This window comes from Artemia sp. Qi Xiang Cuo, chromosome 7 (assembly GCF_049724085.1).
Source record: "Artemia sp. Qi Xiang Cuo chromosome 7, ASM4972408v1, whole genome shotgun sequence".
Taxonomy (NCBI): domain Eukaryota; kingdom Metazoa; phylum Arthropoda; class Branchiopoda; order Anostraca; family Artemiidae; genus Artemia; species Artemia sp. Qi Xiang Cuo.
Window position 1 is genome coordinate 59382968 of NC_142800.1, and position 18288 is coordinate 59401255.

At 35.9% G+C, this 18288-nt stretch overlaps 1 protein-coding gene across 2 annotated transcripts in view; it reads right to left on the bottom strand.

Moving 5' to 3' along the window:
• Rh50 (Rhesus blood group-associated glycoprotein Rh50) overlaps nucleotides 1-18288 on the bottom strand; it is a 199476-nt gene that overhangs the window by 178468 nt on the left and 2720 nt on the right. The window contains exon 1 of one of the 2 annotated variants that reach the window (XM_089092443.1): nucleotides 5708-5842. The exons of the other annotated variant lie outside the window; for it this stretch is intronic. The gene's annotated coding sequence lies outside the window, so the exon portion shown is untranslated. Of the gene's footprint in view, nucleotides 1-5707; nucleotides 5843-18288 lie in introns of those variants that run through there. 2 annotated transcript variants of the gene reach the window in all.

An 18288-nucleotide genomic window follows, 5' to 3' on the forward strand; every position in this document is an offset into this window, starting at 1 on the left:
CATTGTGTCCAACTGCTAAAAGTGCAAATGCATAGTGGACCTGTATGGAAAATTTTTTGGTTTCCGATGTCAACTCTCTCTCACAGCTAAAACGAGACTGATCGTCCTCGCTTGATAAATTCAGGGTGGAGGAATGGGAGAGGAGTAACTCTGTGACGTCACCTCTTTCGAATGGTGGGGGAGCCATCTACATTGAATCTATGGCAGTTTTTTCAAAAGTGTATCCACGATATGATTCTGCTTTGTTCCAATTAATATATCAATAAATTGAGTATAAGCATTTGAGTCACATTGACAAAGCTTCATACAATAGTCCAATGGGGGGGAATCAGTTTTCATTATATTGTCAAGTGTTTCCCTAGAGAATATCCTGCGTTGAAGAGATAACTCGAGAAAATCGTCATCCAAAATCAAATGTTTTTCCATAAACACCAGATGCAATCTAATTCTCTCTCTCTCAAATTTATTCATTTTTCAATCCTATCACTCTGACTGCTGACTCTAGAATGACCATGATTCGTTAGCCTAACATTCCAACAACAAAAAGAAAGAGAACATTTTCGATTTCGAAACAATTTTATTGGATAGTTACAACAATAATAGTAAGAATGTACAATTAACGATACAGTTTATTGTCTTCGATATGTTTCACTAATGCACTTAAAGCACATTGAAGTCTATTCACATGTACTATATCAGCTTTTGCAGCGAAACATAATTGATCCTCCATTTTAAATTTGCTCAAGGATATCACATATCTTGCATATACTTCACCCCATTCCAGACAAAGCCGTGATCCTCTCGTGATTTCCACCGCAATGTTTGGTGCTCTTGTATTATTGCTACCAACTCCACTATCAACTTCTAATAGTGTAAACATTCCACTCATCATCAGCACAAATATATCCAAATGAGTAAAGTCAAACTGCTCTCACTCCTTTGAATTCAATTCACAGACTAATAAAAACTATAGCAAAAATCCTTTCCTTATATTCTCTGCAATCCTCTCCCGCTAATATTTCCGGCTCTCTGATTGGTTTAGAAGGAGAAACGTGATCATGTTTCCCGTTATCGGATCAATAAAATTCCCCCATCGATTATGTAAATCAAGTTCCCGGAAATTCTCTCCCCTAGATCAATACATTCCACACTGATTATGTAAATCATCCCTCGTGTCATTACACTTGGCCAAACAACAACAACAAATAAATCGACCTTTACCCCATTAGATATTAATAAACCATGAAAATACATCAAAGTGAGAAAAATCCTGTTTTTTCATTCTCAGTGAAAAAAACCATGAAAACATGGATAAATTATATAGGCCCGGGAGATTATGTGATCAATTTCTCAGAAATTTAGTTCCCCTTCGATTACGCACTCAATTTCTCAGAAATCCTCTCCCCTTCAATTACGCAATCAATTTCTCGGAAATCCTCTCCCCTCGAGGGATTCTATGCCCATATATGCTGCCCCGTTCGGAGATAGACTCAATTGTAGATGGCAGCACGGTGTTCGTACGGGAGATATTATGCCCTTCCTACTCACTGGGTCGATACGATCACCCTTGGGGAAAGAAACAAATAAATACGCATCCGTGATCTTTCTTCTGGCAAAAAATGCAAAATTCCGCATTTTTGTAGATAGGTTGTTGAAACCTCTACAGTAGGATTATCTGATATGCTGAACATGATGGTGTGATTTTCATTAAGGTTCTATAAGTTTTAGGGGGTCTTTCCCATTTTTTTTTTTTATCTGCCAAATTTTCTCAGGCACCTAACTTTTCATGGGTAAGATTAAACCTTATGAAACTTATATATTTGAAATCAGCATTAAAATCTGATTCTTTTGATGTATCTGTTGGTATCAAAATTCCGTTTTTTAGAGTTTCGGTTACCATTGAGCCGGGTCGCTCCTTACTTACATTTCGTTACCACGAACTGTTTGATCCAATTTAATAATTGAACTTTTTTAAGACCCATTTCGGGGGGACTTTGCCCCTAAAATAAAATTATTTTGTGCGTTATTTCTCCCCTTGCCGGGGGATTAGCCGTTTAAAGTTTCAAGCAGTTCAGAAAGAAAGTTTTTGGCCCTATTTTCAGGTAAAACTGTTGTTCGCCTTCTTAATTTTGGGGACTCCTTAGCCTAAGGACTTAAACAACATGTAAATTTCAAGCAGCTCTGAAAAACTATTTAGCCTATTTTTGAACCCTGTTTCTCAATGCTTGTTATCCAAGAAAACTTTTTTTGTACAATAGGCTCCTCATGGCACAAGTAATTGCGTCTGTGAATTTCGAACTGATCGCGGACCAAAATTTTTCCCCAATTTTGGAATATCTTAGACACCCCCTAGCAAAATTTACGATTCCCTTGGTGATAAAAAATGATCTCTGAAAGTTTTTTAGCCAATCGCCCGCACGCGATCAAATATACCCACCTTTTCCACTATAAAACATATTTGTAAGCAATTGGTAGTTTATACTATTTGCGGCCCTTGCCGTATGAGAACTGGGGATCATCCCGGAAGGAATAGTTATCAGGCTTTTCGATTATTCTGAACCACATGCCTAACTCGGAAGTTTGATTTGATATCTCGGAAAGTTGTGGAGTGGAGGGTACTTAGAAAAAAGGGCATGGGAGGGAGAAAGGCTGCCCAAAAATAGCTTTCAACCTTTAAAAAGTGCGCTAGAACTTCAATGTCGGATTGAATGAACTCCTTCCAAAATTTTGACAAACATCCCTTCCATACAATGTGGCCAAGTGAAAAAAGAAGGAAGAAATAAATACCAAACACGGACGACACATTCTTCTTTACTGTAGGCCAAGATAGAGCGTTTTCTCTGGTTATTTAGAATAAAAGAAAACTCCGATTGAAATCATGGTTGCAGCGGCAGCTGCAACCTAGTAAAGAGCGAACCACAGCCCATAGTAATCAAAAATTGAAAAATGTGTTTTAAAAAAACTGCCTAGTGAGAAAAAATTTTCATCTGACGCTGAATCAGGAATGGTAACTATTATTTCGGTTTGTCTTAAAAGTAAAAGTTTATTGCGAAAAGAAATTTATCTTTCGGAAAAAAACCTGAGACCCCTCGAAAATGGCGTCAGATCAAAATAGAAAGTGTACGACTGGAATCAGCATGGTGGAAAATCTTATTCAGGGAAATTACAGCCCCCCCTCCTTTAACAACAAAGAAAATCTTTTTTTTTTATCGGTAGCACTGATCTGCCTCCCTTTTTTCTTTTTTTTTCTAGCAGGGCTAGGGGGTGGTCAGAGCATCATAGAGAGATGTGTAATAGCTCATTCGGAAAGAATTAAATTTGTAAGTTCCCTTTTTAAGTGACCAAAACAATCTGAGGGTAACTAGCACCCCCCCCCCCCTACAGGCCCCCTCCCCCCAAAGTAGTCCTATAAAAATTTTGAGATTGGCATTTTGTTCAACATAGTTCAAAGGTCCAATATCTATGGTTTTAGATAAAAGTACAAATAGGGATAAAATCCTTTAATCGACAGTGTTTCACAAACAGTGATAGAAACTCACAAAAATACCAGATATTTCGGTCACATATGCATTGACCGTCATCAGTAGTAAAACTACTGATAAGAACTAGTTCAGTAGTAAAGAACTAGTATCAGTTTTACTACTGATGACGGTCACTGCATATGTAATCGAAATATCTGGTATTTTTGTGAATTTCTATCACCGTTTCTGAAACACTGTCGATTAAAAGGATTTTTTCCCAACTTGAACTTTTATTTATCGTCATGGAAAGTCAAGGTGGAATGGTGTGGTCCACGAAATTATCTACGTCATAGCTATGGTTTTAGTGATGATATGACCCTCCATAGTCCCTGGGGAAGGGCTGTATGTGGTATCGGGCGTATCGATATCGCGAGTATCGGTATAGGGCGTATTAGTATCGCATATATCGTATCGGGAATATCGGTATTGGTATCCGATTTTTTGTCATTTTCTAGGCTCATTTTTAAAGTATGTCATGGTTGCAGCGGTAGTTGCAACCATGAGTAGTGCAAAAGTTTTTTACTTTTGGTTACCAAGTCAAAAGAATGTAAAAAGTAAAAAGAACCAAAAGTAAAAAGAATGTGTTTTGAAAAAAAAAAGCCTAGTGAAAAAAATGCCATCTGACACTGACTCAGGAATGGTAACTATTATTTCGGTTTGTCTTGAAAGTAAAAGTTTATTGCGAAAAGAAAATTATGGGGAATTCGAAAAAAAGCCTCAAACCCTTCGAAAATAGTGTCAGATCAAAATGAAAAGTGTACTATTAGAATCAGCATGGTCGAAAACCTGTTACAGGGAAATTATAGTCCCCCTCCTTGAACAACAGGGAAAATCATCGTAAATTGTCAATATCGGTAGCACTTGTTTGCATGGGTAGCACTGATCTGTCTCCCGTTTTTTTTTTTTTTTTAATAAGGCCTAGCGGTCTACCAGAACATCATAGAGAGATGCTTAATGGCTCATTCAGAAGCTACTTCTTATATCTATGTGCGTTTTGTAAATTCCGCAATCTGCAAGTGCCATATGGCACTAAAATGGTACTATTTGTGCCATTTCTCAAGGGGTGACACTAGCAGGCTACCAGAACATCGTAGACATATCTTTTATAACTTATATAAGAGGTATTGCTCATATTTACGTTCATCTTATAAATTCCCCCATCCGCAAGAACCAAATGGCACTAAAAACGGCACTTTTGGTGCCGTGTGTCAAGTGGAAAAGCTGGGGCTGTTGGGCTATTAAAACTTATAAGAGTGATGTTTAATGGCTCATTTGAATACATACTCACTTTTGACTCCCAAATCAATATTCTTGTTTTTTATACTTGACTTTTGTGTTTTCAGTAAAGCGCTAGTTTTCTATAATCCTAAAAGCATGGAGAATCATAATTAGTTGGTTTATTTGTACTAGTTTTATTGATATATATTAGATAGGCTGTGAAATAATTATTTTTGTCCGTTTTAAATTTCACTTTCAACTTCGCTCTTTGCTTCCCTCGGAAAAACTTTGTTTTTTTTAATTAATTTACTAACAAAAAAAATCTTTCATTTTGAAATGTAAAATATTCCGAGTTACAAGCTTGGTTAATAGAAAAAGCTCAACTGGGATGGCATAAAACAAACGGTCTATGGCACGAGAGCCTTCTAAGGATTTAGCCGCTCTCAAGGGCACATTGAAAGCTAATAAGAATGTAAAAAGTAAAAGCTTTTGGTAATGGCTAGTGTTTTATTTACCAACTCCCTTTCAAACTATCTAATCTGAAAATTTTGTTGTATAAACACACATAAATGGGTTCATTCATTCTTGATGCAGTTTAATAAAAATGTGAAGTTTAATGTAACGACTAGTGGGAGGAGGTGACGGGCAGCCACTTCCATTACATTTAGAGTAATCTCTGCTTATTTTGGGTTTTAGCATCACTGATTGCTTTCGTGTGGAAAGGCTCGAATTTCTTACTTTATGTGAAAACCATGAAAACTAATATCAAGTTTACGGTAATAACATTCTTATCGACATAAGAAGGTTTGTTTCCTCTTAATTTATTTCCTTCTAATTTATTGCTATCAAATTTTATCCTAATATTAATGTTTCAAATTATTATCGTACTAAATTTCTAGTTGCTTTTGAATATTCAAAGATTTTGTGTGTAAGCGTAAATTCACGTCCCAAAACAAAATTGTTTTTACCTCAAAGAGAAAAAATCCTTTCGATTTCTGTTAAATGACCTACTACTCTGGGTGAGACCTTGATTTGTACTATTACAATTTGAAGATATAAACAAGCGAAGTGTTACTGGAACTATTCCTTTAAACTTGTTTTTTCACTCTACCTAAAAAATTTTTCCCGGGTTCTACGGAGTGGTCACACCTCCAGTAAAATCAATTCATAAAAGAAAAATAAAAAAAAACTGATCACATGGTCAGACTGGTTGCACTGTTTCCAGGAGCAATGGCCTATGAATCGTAGCAAGTTGATGAGTCTATTTTTATGCATACCTTAAGATGGGTAAGATTGATAGGCTAATCCTGAAAGGCTTATTAGCATTCTTACTATATGTCTCCATATAAGAAACAACTGACGGTTTGTATTACCTTAGTTAGTACACCTTGTCCAGATACAACCCATGGAAAGCTTTCTTGGTTTGAGAGAATTAAGCAAGCACTAAAATCGTCATCGATTTTAAAAGTTTTCTTTTTAGAAGTTTCTTGTAAGGTGATTTTCATATACTTCTTAGAGAATAGGTCATCCTTCAGTCCCCCCCCCCCCCTAGAAGTATATGTTTCATTATCAAATTCTTCACCACGCGCAGGCTATCAAAACTTTCTTCCGACTCAAATCCCTATCCTTACTTTCAGTAAAAAAAAAAAAAAAATTTTTTAATTTAATTTCTGAACGTGTTTGAACTAATACACGTTTTAAATTTGGCTCACCGTGCATGAATAATTAAAACGAAATTTACTTATCAATTTTACTTTTTTAAACTAATACTTACCTTATAATAACCTAACTTTGATTTTTGTTCCAGTTGTTTCAGGATGACTCCTGAATCATAAAGGATGTTTAATTAAAATAGTGACCTCTTTTAAAAGTTAAAAAAGAAACTTAAGCGTAAGAGTGAGCTACTGAGGAGAGGCAACCCATCTCATATACCTAATATTTTCTGTTCGTTTTAAGTTTTAATGTTGCTTGTTACTTTCAATTGAAAGAACTTGTTTTTATTTAATAGCTGATCGTTTTTAAATAATGTCTGAAAATCCAGCTCCCCCTCCACGGAAAATTCCCTTCCCTCACGAGACATTTCTCCATGGAAAGATTCTCCAGTGAAAGTCACAAGTTGAGCAATTCTCAAATGACTGGAATGAATGAAAGAAAAAATCTTTAAAAGATATACGTAAGAATTTATGTTCGTTTTAAGTTTTAATATTCTTCCTTACTTTCAGTTGGAAAAAACTTGTTTTTTTCTCACAAGCCGAAAACATACAATATCTTTGGTTTATTACCACATAAAAATCATAGTTATGAAGCTGCTTAAGGTAAAATTAAATGCTAAGATTGGCCGGAAAATAACACAAACAAAGTATTGCTTATATCGGCCATTATTTAACGAAATTTGAACTTTAGCGTAAAGAGTGAGGTATTGATGAGGGGACGAACCCCCTCATATACATAATAATTTCTCTTTGATTTAAGTTTTAATGACACTTCTTACTTTCAGTTGAAAAAACCTATTTTTTTATTTAATTTCTGAGTGTTTTTTAAATTGAGCCCCCTTCATGGAAATTTCTTCCCCCACAAAAAATTTCTCAAAAAATTTAACAAAGAGAGAAAAAATCAATGAAAGAACGACAAATGAGACTGCTGCCAGTAAAGAAAAAGATGAAAAACTAAAACAATGCTGATATTTCGTCTGTATCAAACTAGGCGTCTTCAGCACTAGAGAAACACTACGTGGATAAGTTGCGGCAATTGTATTTTATCGGTGGTGGTTTTATTTGTTTTTAGTTTTAATTTAGTGGTTTATCTTGTTCTTCTTGTGGTTCTCTTGTCCTGATGACGCCTAGTTTGATTCAGGCGAAATATCCGCATTGTTTTTTTTTTCATCTTTTTATCTACTGGCTGCAGTCTCGTTTGTCCTTTTTTCATTGAGTTTTTTCTCTCTTTGTTAAATTTTTTGTCATGGCTGGCCAGTTCGGCTAAAGATCTTTCCTTCAAAAAATTTCTCCATTGAAAGATCCTCCCAAGTAACCCAATCCCCCGACCCCCTTCCCCACCCGAATAAATCCCCCCTGAAAACGTCTGCGTACTTACCAATAGCCAATACTACATGTAAGCAATGGGCAAAGTTCATAACTTTCAGCCCTTCCCCCAGGGACTGTGGGCGATTAAGTCGTCCTCAAAGACATACTTATTAGATATTTCGACTATTCTGAACAAAATGGTTATCTCAAAATTTTGATTTGGTGACTTTGGGAAAAAATGAGCGTGGGAGGAGGCTTAGTTGCCCTCCAATTTTTTGGTCACTTAAAAAGGGCCCTAGAACTTTTAATTTCCGTTCAAATGAGCCCTCTTGTGAAAATCTAGGACCACTGGGTCGATACGATCACCCCTGGAAAAAAACAACAACAAAACAAATAAACACGTATCCGTGATCTTTCTTCTGGTAAACAAAATACAAAATTCCACATTTGTGCAGATAAGAGCTTGAAGCCACGACAGTAGGGTTTTCCGATACGCTGAATCTGATGGTGTTATTCTCATTAAGATTCTATTACTTTTAGGGGGTGTTTCCCCCTTTTTTCAAAAATAAGGCAAATTTTCTGAGAGTCGTAACTTTTGATGGGCAGGACTAAACTTGATGAAACTTATATATTTAAAATTACCATAAAAATTCGATTCTTTTGATGCATTTATTGGTATCTAAATTCCGTTTTTTAGAGTTTCGGTTACTATTGAGCCGGGTCGCTCCTTACTTACAGATCGTTACCACGAACTGTTTGATAGTGAGAAAAGATGGTTCTGCAATTCGTATTTGACAAAAATCAAACTTATTTTATGATAATTATGTTCTTGGAAGGGGGAATATTTCATTATACATTCACGCACTTTCGAAAGTGGGAGTGCTTGATTTTTTACCTGTTTGGACTAGGACCATAAAATCAAAAAAAAATCAGAATTTCAAAGACCAGGGACCGTTCCCCCTCCCGCCATTCTACCTCCCGTGCTTTTTTTGCTAAATACCCTCCACTCCACAACCTGCCAAGATATCAAATCAAACTTTCTAGATAGCCAATTTATTCAGAATAATAGAAAAGTCTAATAACTATTCCTTCTGGGATGATATGATCCCCAGGTCCCATAGGTCAAGGGTCGTAAATAGTACAAACTACTAATTGTTTACAGATATGTTTTATAGTGGAAAAGATGGGTATGTTTGGTTGTGTGTTTGCGATTGACTAAAAACTTTCAGGGATTATTCTTAGGACCAAGGGAATTGCACATGTAGCTAGGGATAGTCTAAGATATCCCAAAATTGGGCAAAAATATTTTGCCCGCGACTAGTTCGAAATTTACAGCCGCAGTTTCTTGGTCCAAGAGGAGCCTAATGTACAGAAGTTTTCTAGGGTAAAGACCACTGAGAAAAAGTGCCCAAAAAGGGGCTCTCTATCAAATTTCGAATTATTTAAGAAATCTTTTTTCATATTATTTTAAAACAATTCTTGAAAAGATGCTCAAACATGGGGTGCTACCATTTGGACTAACCGTCACAAGAACTAAACGTCATAACATCTAACCGTCAGAACCACTAATAGTCATAAAATCGACAAAAAAATTATAAGTTTATATAGCCTAGCAGTAATAAGTATATAATAGAACAAATTTCGGCTATATATTTGCACATAAGGGGAGTGGGGGGTAAAGCTCAGAATATATTAGATACGTAACCTAACCTAGGTATCTTTTTCCCCCTAAACCCCAAAATAAAAAAGTTTTAAAATTTTAGATATTATGACGGTTAGTGGTTCTGACGGATTTTTTTTTGTCGATGTTATAATGGATTTATCGATGTCCTGACGTTAGTGCTCCTGGCGGTTAGATGTTATGACGCCTTCCCCTCAAACGTCTATGAAGACTCAGCTAACCAGTACCCAGGCAGCTCGTCCAATCGGTGAGCTGAGCCGTCACAGGTTTCGTGTGCAGTTTTGCCACCACGAAATTCTAAGACTAGTGCCATTACCAGAATTCTGATTGGAGAGGGAGTTACAAAAAACATGTATAAAATTCGTATATGTGTATTTTCGTTTTGTTTTTACGAGTTGGACAAAAATTTTAGGGAAGGTGACCTTGCCTTTGACCACTTTTGGAGCCTGTTACTTATCAAAAGTTTATATCATATATATATATATATATATATATATATATATATATATATATATATATATATATATATATATATATATATATATATATATATATATATATATATATATATATATATATATATATATATATATATATATATATATATATATATATATATATATATATATATATATATATATATATATATATATATATATATATATATATATATATATATATATATATATATATATATATTTGAAATCAGCATAACAAGCCAATTCTTTGATGTAGTAATTGTTATAAAATTTTCTTTCTTTAGGGTTTCAGTTATTATTGGGCTGACACGCTCCTTTTAATTGAACTATTTGATTTTCCTATACAGAAAACTAGATTTTTCTAGATAAATAGCCTTTTTAAATAACCTATTATAAAATTCCTGTTTGACCGACTTATTGACCCTAGAAACCAAGCCTTTCTCTCCTCTACTGATCTCCTGATTAGTACAAATGAGAAGATTCGAAAAGAGCTTGCTTTCTTTGCTTCAGAACCCAGGGGTGTAACTCTACATTTTGATGGGGGAGGGACAAGAGGGCCAAAGTTAGGAGTGTCTTCAATTACTGTTATTGTGTTACTATAAGAAGACGTAGATGGGAATCCAATCCCTTTTCAATACCTTTTTCTTCTTCTTGCTCTACTTTCCATTGCTTTTTTAAAGTTGATTCTGAGCCAAAGAAAGGAAATAAGGAGCTCTGCCCTTTATTAGCCTCCTATAACCCAATAAAATGGGTACAAATTATGTTTTTAACAGCGTTATAAAACACATCAAAGTTGAAATACGGGCAAAGCTTGTTTTTACGGAACTTGTTCCGGAACTGGTTAAGGAACTGAAAGTTTGGCTATCTTATATCGCTGAGCCTACGGACGCGCTTATTCTGAATTAATTCTGATGTAATTCTGATTTAATTTTGAATTAATTCTGATTAATTCTGATGACGAAGAAAAGTTACTATTTAGCAAAGACGTTACTCGGTTAAATTCAAAACATTACAGAATACGTAGTTAAACAATCCACATGCATCAAAAAAGCATAAATCAAGTATAAGCTTGGCGTTATTGGCGGTTTTACCGTTAATATCAAAGTGCATACCCCCATCCACTTCCTTCAACCCCTGCGCCCATCATAGGGGACTAAATCTTGTAGATGAACTACGCAATATTCCAACAGCCCTGTGCATCACGTCATTCAGTTGCATGTGATTTGAAATAACTTCTTGGCAAATCAAAAAGTACATCCTTTAAATCACCATTGTTGAAGCCTTATACAGGAAAATTACAACCCCTCTCATTTATAAACAAGAAATAATCGCTCTTTTATTTGGGCAGCAGTCATATGCCCTCTTATTTTTCTTCGTCGCTACTGAGGCACTGGAATAGCATGGAGAGCTATTTAAGGACTCATAAAAGCTAATTATTACATCTTGTCTTTTTTATATATTAGACTCGATAAGCCCGTCATAAAGTGCCACATGAGACACTAAAAGCGTAATTTGGGTGACATTTTTGGAATGGAAAGGCTGGGCTGGACACATGGATATCATAGAGAGCTAATTATGGGCTCATTTATTAAATGATTTTTATATTTAATTGTTCTTTATGAATTTAACTTAATATGGCCAGCATAAAGTGTCACAAGGAACCCAAAAAGTATACTTTGGGTTGTTTTTCTTCTTTTTTTTAATAACAAAAAAAGGGTTTTATCCTAATAATTTTTTCTCCAAATTATTGGGGGGGGGGGGCAATTATTGGCCAATTTTTGGATTTCGTTAAGGAGAAATTTACGGTTCATTTTTGCAAACCTCCTTTAAGTCATTCAACAAGATCGATGTCCTTCCGACATTCGTAGTTTTCACCATCTTGCTCAAGTTTCTTTTGATTTCCTTTAACCCTCTCTGATTTTCTTTTTCTTCCAAGTTCCATTAGTTACTCTGAGCTTCCTTTACCTCCTGCCAAATTGTATAGTCCTTCCGAATTTCTTTATTCTCTACGATTTCTTTTAGTCTTTGTCTACTCTCCAAAGTTTGTTTGGTACCTTTGAGCTTTCTTTTGTGCTTTCTCCTATTCTAAAATGTAAGTACCTAAAATTAGTAGTTAAAGGGGTAACCAGTAAGCCTATGAGTCTAAATTTTCCGATTACGAAAACATATAAAGGTAGCATCCCCCTCCTATTCACAAAAAAATTAAATCAAATAAGGATAAAAGAAACGTGGAATTCCATACTGGCATATAAAATAGTTCAAAAGGGTGCCACGCAAGGGCGGATCCAGGATTTTTTTCGGAGGGGGGGTTACTAATTTTTTACTCAGTTTTCGATTAATTTTACTGATTTTTACCTAGGTTTTTACTAATTTTCGACTTATTTTCGACTCGGTCAAAAATTTCTGGGGGGGGGGGTTCAAACCGGGTAACCCCCCCCCCCCCCCGGATACGGCCTTGGTGCGACGTCCGTACAAGATGTTTATGTGGCAAAACGAAATCTTTTTAAACAAGCTGCAACTTGAAATAGTGTCTTAAGGGCTCGGCACACGTAGCTGATTTCGGGAACCGATTTCAGCATCAGTGGACAAACGATAGCGGTAAGAAAAATTTGTTGAAAGAAAAATATATTGTGCGAAATTTTCAAAACAAAGAATCACGGACATAAATAGTCAACTGGAGTTTAATAATAGTTGCTTGATTGATCTCAGCTTAGTTTTCAGCTCAGGAGACATCATTAGTGGGATCTTTCACCACAGATACCTCTGGCTGACTATGTATTTGTATCCCTATTTTTTGTGATGATCATGATGAAAACCAGCGCTGATTTTGTAAATCGGCGCCGAAAACTAGAACATTTTTCAAGCTCAAATCGACGCCGATTTCTTTTAAGATCGACGCTGATTTGGAAATCAGCTACGTGTGCCCAGCCCTTTAAAGGGACAATCTTACATCACAAAGTCTGTCTCTTATATAGAAGGCCCCAAAGAAAGTTTAAGGGGATGCGGTACGGTAAAGACTTGCCCTATTTAGCCCATTAGAAACGGTTTTAGCTTTTGTGGTCCAACTTTTTGGAATTGAGTTGGCGGCTGTGATATAACTTGTAAAAATTAGATAACATATTTAAATAAACGATAGAAAACTAAAATCCGACTCCGGATTTCCCAGATATCTTAGAAAAAACCGTTTAATTTCTTTCAATTGGTGCCTGATATAGAGATTCAGTTTTGATTAGACTTACATCATTAGGAAGTATGAATTCTGTTTTTCTATTAATCGGACCAGAATTGTCTAATTCAATATAAATTGTCTAGTACAGGAAAGGTCAGTCCCTAAAAATACTCTAGTCTACCTGCTGGAAAAATAATGAAAATTGTTCAAAGGAATTATCATTTGACTGATCTTGCCGCTTTCGGAGTTTCTGCGCATTCACCCGCCTTGATTGACAGACTAGCCGAGAAATGATAACTGTATTTCAGTGTCTTATTGAAGCAATTAGGTCAAAGTTATGTCATAGTTAGGCATTGTATATATGTTTTCTTTTACATTTTTTATTTTTTACTTAGTATTAAGTAAACTTCGGCAAGTGAAAGACAAGTTACTGTAATATTGTGCACTTTGTATAGCCCCTGATATCCAAACCATAGCTATGGAACACGGGCATGCACATGAGCCTATGGCTCTGGCTGCTTTTGAGCAAAAAAACAAATTACAAAGTCACTCCTGCTGGACTTTTTGTTCATAAAATTTTGAGGTTTCTAGCTGCCAGCCCAGATGGCATTGCTACTTTTCCTGGAGGAGGAAGAGCGATTCTCGAAGTAAAATGTCCCCTCACTGCTAAAGACGTTTCAATGGACTGGCTTAAGAGAAATAAATGCGTTTTCCTTGACAATAAAAATAGTGTCTATTTGAAGAGGGAGCCATAATTATTTTTATCAAGTTCAGATGTAGCTGGAATGTTGTGACCTCGACCTGGGATTTTTCGTTGTATACTTCGGCAAAGGAAATATCCACGTCAGAGGCGCCATTTCAGCCAAACCTTAGGGTGGGCAAGCAATCGACATGGGCCCCGAAGCAGGCTTGTATAAAAAAAAAATGCCTCTAGCTTTATAAAAAAAAAACTGCCTTCCGTGGGAGTTACCGTAAAAATTAAGGAAATTGTCTCAATTGCTTTGCCTTTCCCTCTTTCACTCTTATGCCATAGGTTCGGATTAGGCCACATATCTGAAGAAAGCGGAAACGGTATGTGCGATGTTAAAAAAACAGCCGTTTGGGAATCTTCCACTTTTCCGAACCTATAACTTGACGAAAGCCGAACCTCTGTAGAAACTCACGCTTTGACTAAAGTATATTCTGTAGCCGAATTCTTCAGCTCGGTGCTTACAGTAAATACTTTAGTCCAAGTCGGAGTCACGCTCCGGCTATGACGATGCAAAACTTTGCTCGATTAAGTATATTAACAAAATTGAAAAATACAACAAAATTTTGAAACAGATCAGTGAACACTCAAGGCAACAATGAGAACCGTCGTGGTTTCATCTTCACAAAGTCGTGAACAAGCTGGTCAAAATCCAACTTATTAGCTAAAACCTTCTCTGCAAAGATCAAAAGCAGGTGACTAAGAGGATCGTTTCCTGTGGTCGAGCACAGATAGTTCTTCACTATATTCAGTCCAGAAAACTAGAGTACATTGCCGACTGTCATGACAGGAAGTGTAACAGCAATATGAAGAACTTTGATAATTTCTGAATAGGCCACTGAAAGTGTATCGATATTATCGATAACGTCCATGAAGTTCTTCGGCTTTGCCTCCTCCTCGAGCAAAAACCGCTTGGCAACACCAGCTTGGGCCTCAAGAAGAATCTGGTCAATGTCCATTTCAGAATAAAGTTCAGAGAATTGCTTGAGGAGCCCTGCATCCATGAACATGTTAGAGCTGGGGTGCAAAGCTTTGAGTGTACTGAGCACTGGATGGTTTTCTCTAAACCGTGTGTCGGATCCTGCAATCAGACGATGTACAGTCTCCAGATATTCTCTATTCATTTCTTCCGCTAGAGTTGGAGCTCTATTGTCGGATTCAACGAAGTTTTTTCCTAACGTCGAAGTGGTGATGAATTCTTTCAGGTGTTTGATAATTTTTTGGGTTCTTCTAGGTCGTCCCTTCTGACCCGTAGAGGAGGATCCGGTCACGGGTCCATTCACGTCAGGTACTTCAATTTCATGATTTTCAGCAAACTCTTTTGCCTTCTCCAAAAGCGATGCAAATGAAGTGTCAGAGCACAGTTCCGCTATTTCCTTCTTTGTTGCTTGAATCAAGGTGCGGGACCTAGATATTACCAGATCAACTGTCTGAAGCTGCTCAGAAAGGGAGTTTGTCGTCCTCAGAATTGCTTCCATATAGAGCAACTGGAATATAACTGTGAAAGATTCCATTTTTCTCTGGAGCCCAGCTGCTTCTGCTTGAGCTTCACTATCAGCTCCCTCGCTGACTGCAGACGGTACAGCCAGAACACATTCATATCGGAGTCTTATCTTCGATATTGATCGATGCCAGTATGACCATCTTGTCACAGCACTCCTTTCTAATTCCAGGAATGGCAGTTGAGTAGCGTTTTGGGACTCAATAAAAAGCTGATGTCTGGTGTTGCTGTTGGAAATGAACGTGTACAGATTTTGGACTAACGAAAAAAATGAGCCAACGGTCCCAACAGCTTCAACGCAGTTTGCAATGACCAAATTTAGTCTATGCGCATGGCAATGAATTTATATTGCTTGTGGCGCTTTCGCTCTCAGTCGCGCTTGAACACCAGAACACTATTAATTATTTTCTATGCATTTTGCCATGCATGACTCTTTTTTCAAATAGTATAACCGTAAATCAAATAAATGTTGACGAAAGCAAGAAACGGGGAAACATATGGGAATAAGACAATTTGTCTATCTATACGTCTGCATATTAGAGGGGCTGGGAGGTAAGTATAGTGAAATCGATTTCAAAGTTTGATAACTACAATTTTTGCATATTATAAAAATAGGAACTGTCTTATTAACATATCTCCTCTTCAATAGCCTCAATTTTAGGCTTATACTATATATATTACTTTATAGTATTATAAACTATGTAAATATATATAGTATTTATGTATACTATATATATTTACTACTATATGTATATATAGGTAAATATGCATTATGCGGTACCCACCGCTATATACTGTATAAGGAAACCAGACATGGAGACCCGTCGGTAATTTTTCGCAGTTCATATTATTGACATACGAATAACGTAAACATATCACTCGATTCTTTTTTTTATGCTCTTTCCAAATAGAAGAATCATTTTTGTCGAATATAAATTTTACCCCCACCCCTATTCTAATTTAGGGTATATGTTTGCATATTAAGGGGGGGGGCTTAAATTGTATTTCTGATGTAAATTGGAGGTAAGTTTAAATTTAACCCCCCCCCCACCCCCTAATGTGCAAATATATTCCGTGAATTAGTATATATAGGGGTGGGGGTAAAATTCATTTCCGACTAAAATGCAAATAGTGACGAAGACCACACTGCCTTTCCATCATAAGCAAATAAGTAGAACAACATGAGAAATCTTATACAAGACAATTGAATACAACTTTAAACGAATATTTTAACACTATACTCAAGGGCCGTCCTCATCAAAACCGATGAAGAAAATAATAACACTGTACAAGAAACTTACATTAAAATTCAATCATTAAAACTGGGCTGGACTAGGCTGTATTAGGGCTGTTTTAAGACATTTTCTTAAACATTTTTAATGATTGAATTTTAATGTAAGTTTCTTTTTATAGTATTTTTATTCTCTTCGTCTGTTTTGTTGTAGACGGACCTTGGATGTAGGGTCGAAATATTCACTTAAAGTAGCTTTCCACTGTCTTGTATAAAAATTCTCCTGTTTTTCTACTTATTTGTTTACGACTAAAATGATTATTATATTTGGAAAGAACATAAAAAAAGGCATCGAGTGGTATGTTTACTTTATTCGTAAGTCAATAATATGAAATATAAATATAAATACAAATATAAATATATATATATATATATATATATATATATATATATATATATATATATATATATATATATATATATATATATAATTGAGCTATATCACCTAACATTAAATTTTTACTTGCTTAAGTTTCTCTCAGCTCCTTTCCCGTGATGAAAATTTTCAAACTGAAGAAATGTACCCCGGGTGTTTGACAACTTGGCTTTAGTTTTGATTTCAGACTATCAACAATCGAAAGGTTTCATTTTGTTAACTATTCATTGCGATTTTTGTGTGATGTTCGGAAGCTGGAAGTAAGTTTATATGAAAAAGGCGACAGCTTGTCCTTTCTCTTGACCGTGCCGAGTAAAAATCAGGGCAATAATACCATTTATAGGTGAAAGAATTTTAAAGGCATTTTCAGAAAGTTTTCTTCAGGGAAGAGCAAGCAACCCCGGAAAATAAACACAGAGCTTAAAAAATAACTAGATATAAGTCTTAGCACTCATTTGGTGATGAATGACATATTTTTTATGAAAGTAATTTGTTTTACGTAATAATTTTGGAAAATATGTCCACTTTATGTCCCAAATGTCTAAAATATCTCCCTTTTTACCCTATTATGTCATTATTTCCCGGCACATAGAAATATGTCCTTTGGATATAAAATATGTCCAGTTGGCAACCCTGTGCACGACTCAGTTGCACTATTAATATCACTATTATCTAATTTAATGTACATATACATGTAGTCGTTTCAAAATTTTTATTAATTGCTAATTGTAATTTTGTTTCTGTGTATTTTGCAAAAGAAAAAAAAGTCCTCTTTAGAAGAAAACTTGAGCCCCCCAGAAAAATTAGGGTGGGCAATGGCCCCCCCTGCCCCCCCCCCCCAAATGGCGCCCCTGATCCACGTTGAAAAGATCAACCGCGACAAAACATTCTGGCAGCACAAAGTGTTTCCAAAGCTCCATAAATTTTATATGGAAGCTTTGTTGCCAAAAATTGTGGATGGCCATTTCTAGGCAAGTCGAGGGATAAATAAAACCCTCACATATTCAGATTAGGATAGCTAGGTTAGTTTCTAGCTGAGTTTATATATACATGCGTGTAATTACCCTATATTGTACCCAAATGATCATTTCTTAGCGGCCCTTGTCATCAAAATTCAGGTTAGACTAAGACCCCGGTAAGGTTTCTTTCAGGGGCGTAATTTCATCCAAATATTGGGGGGGGGGGGTAAAGTTGGAGCCAATTTTCCCAAACCAAGTGAAAATGACAGTAAAAACTAAAAAATAAGCCGTTTGGTATAATAAAGGACTATTTAGCAATTTAAAA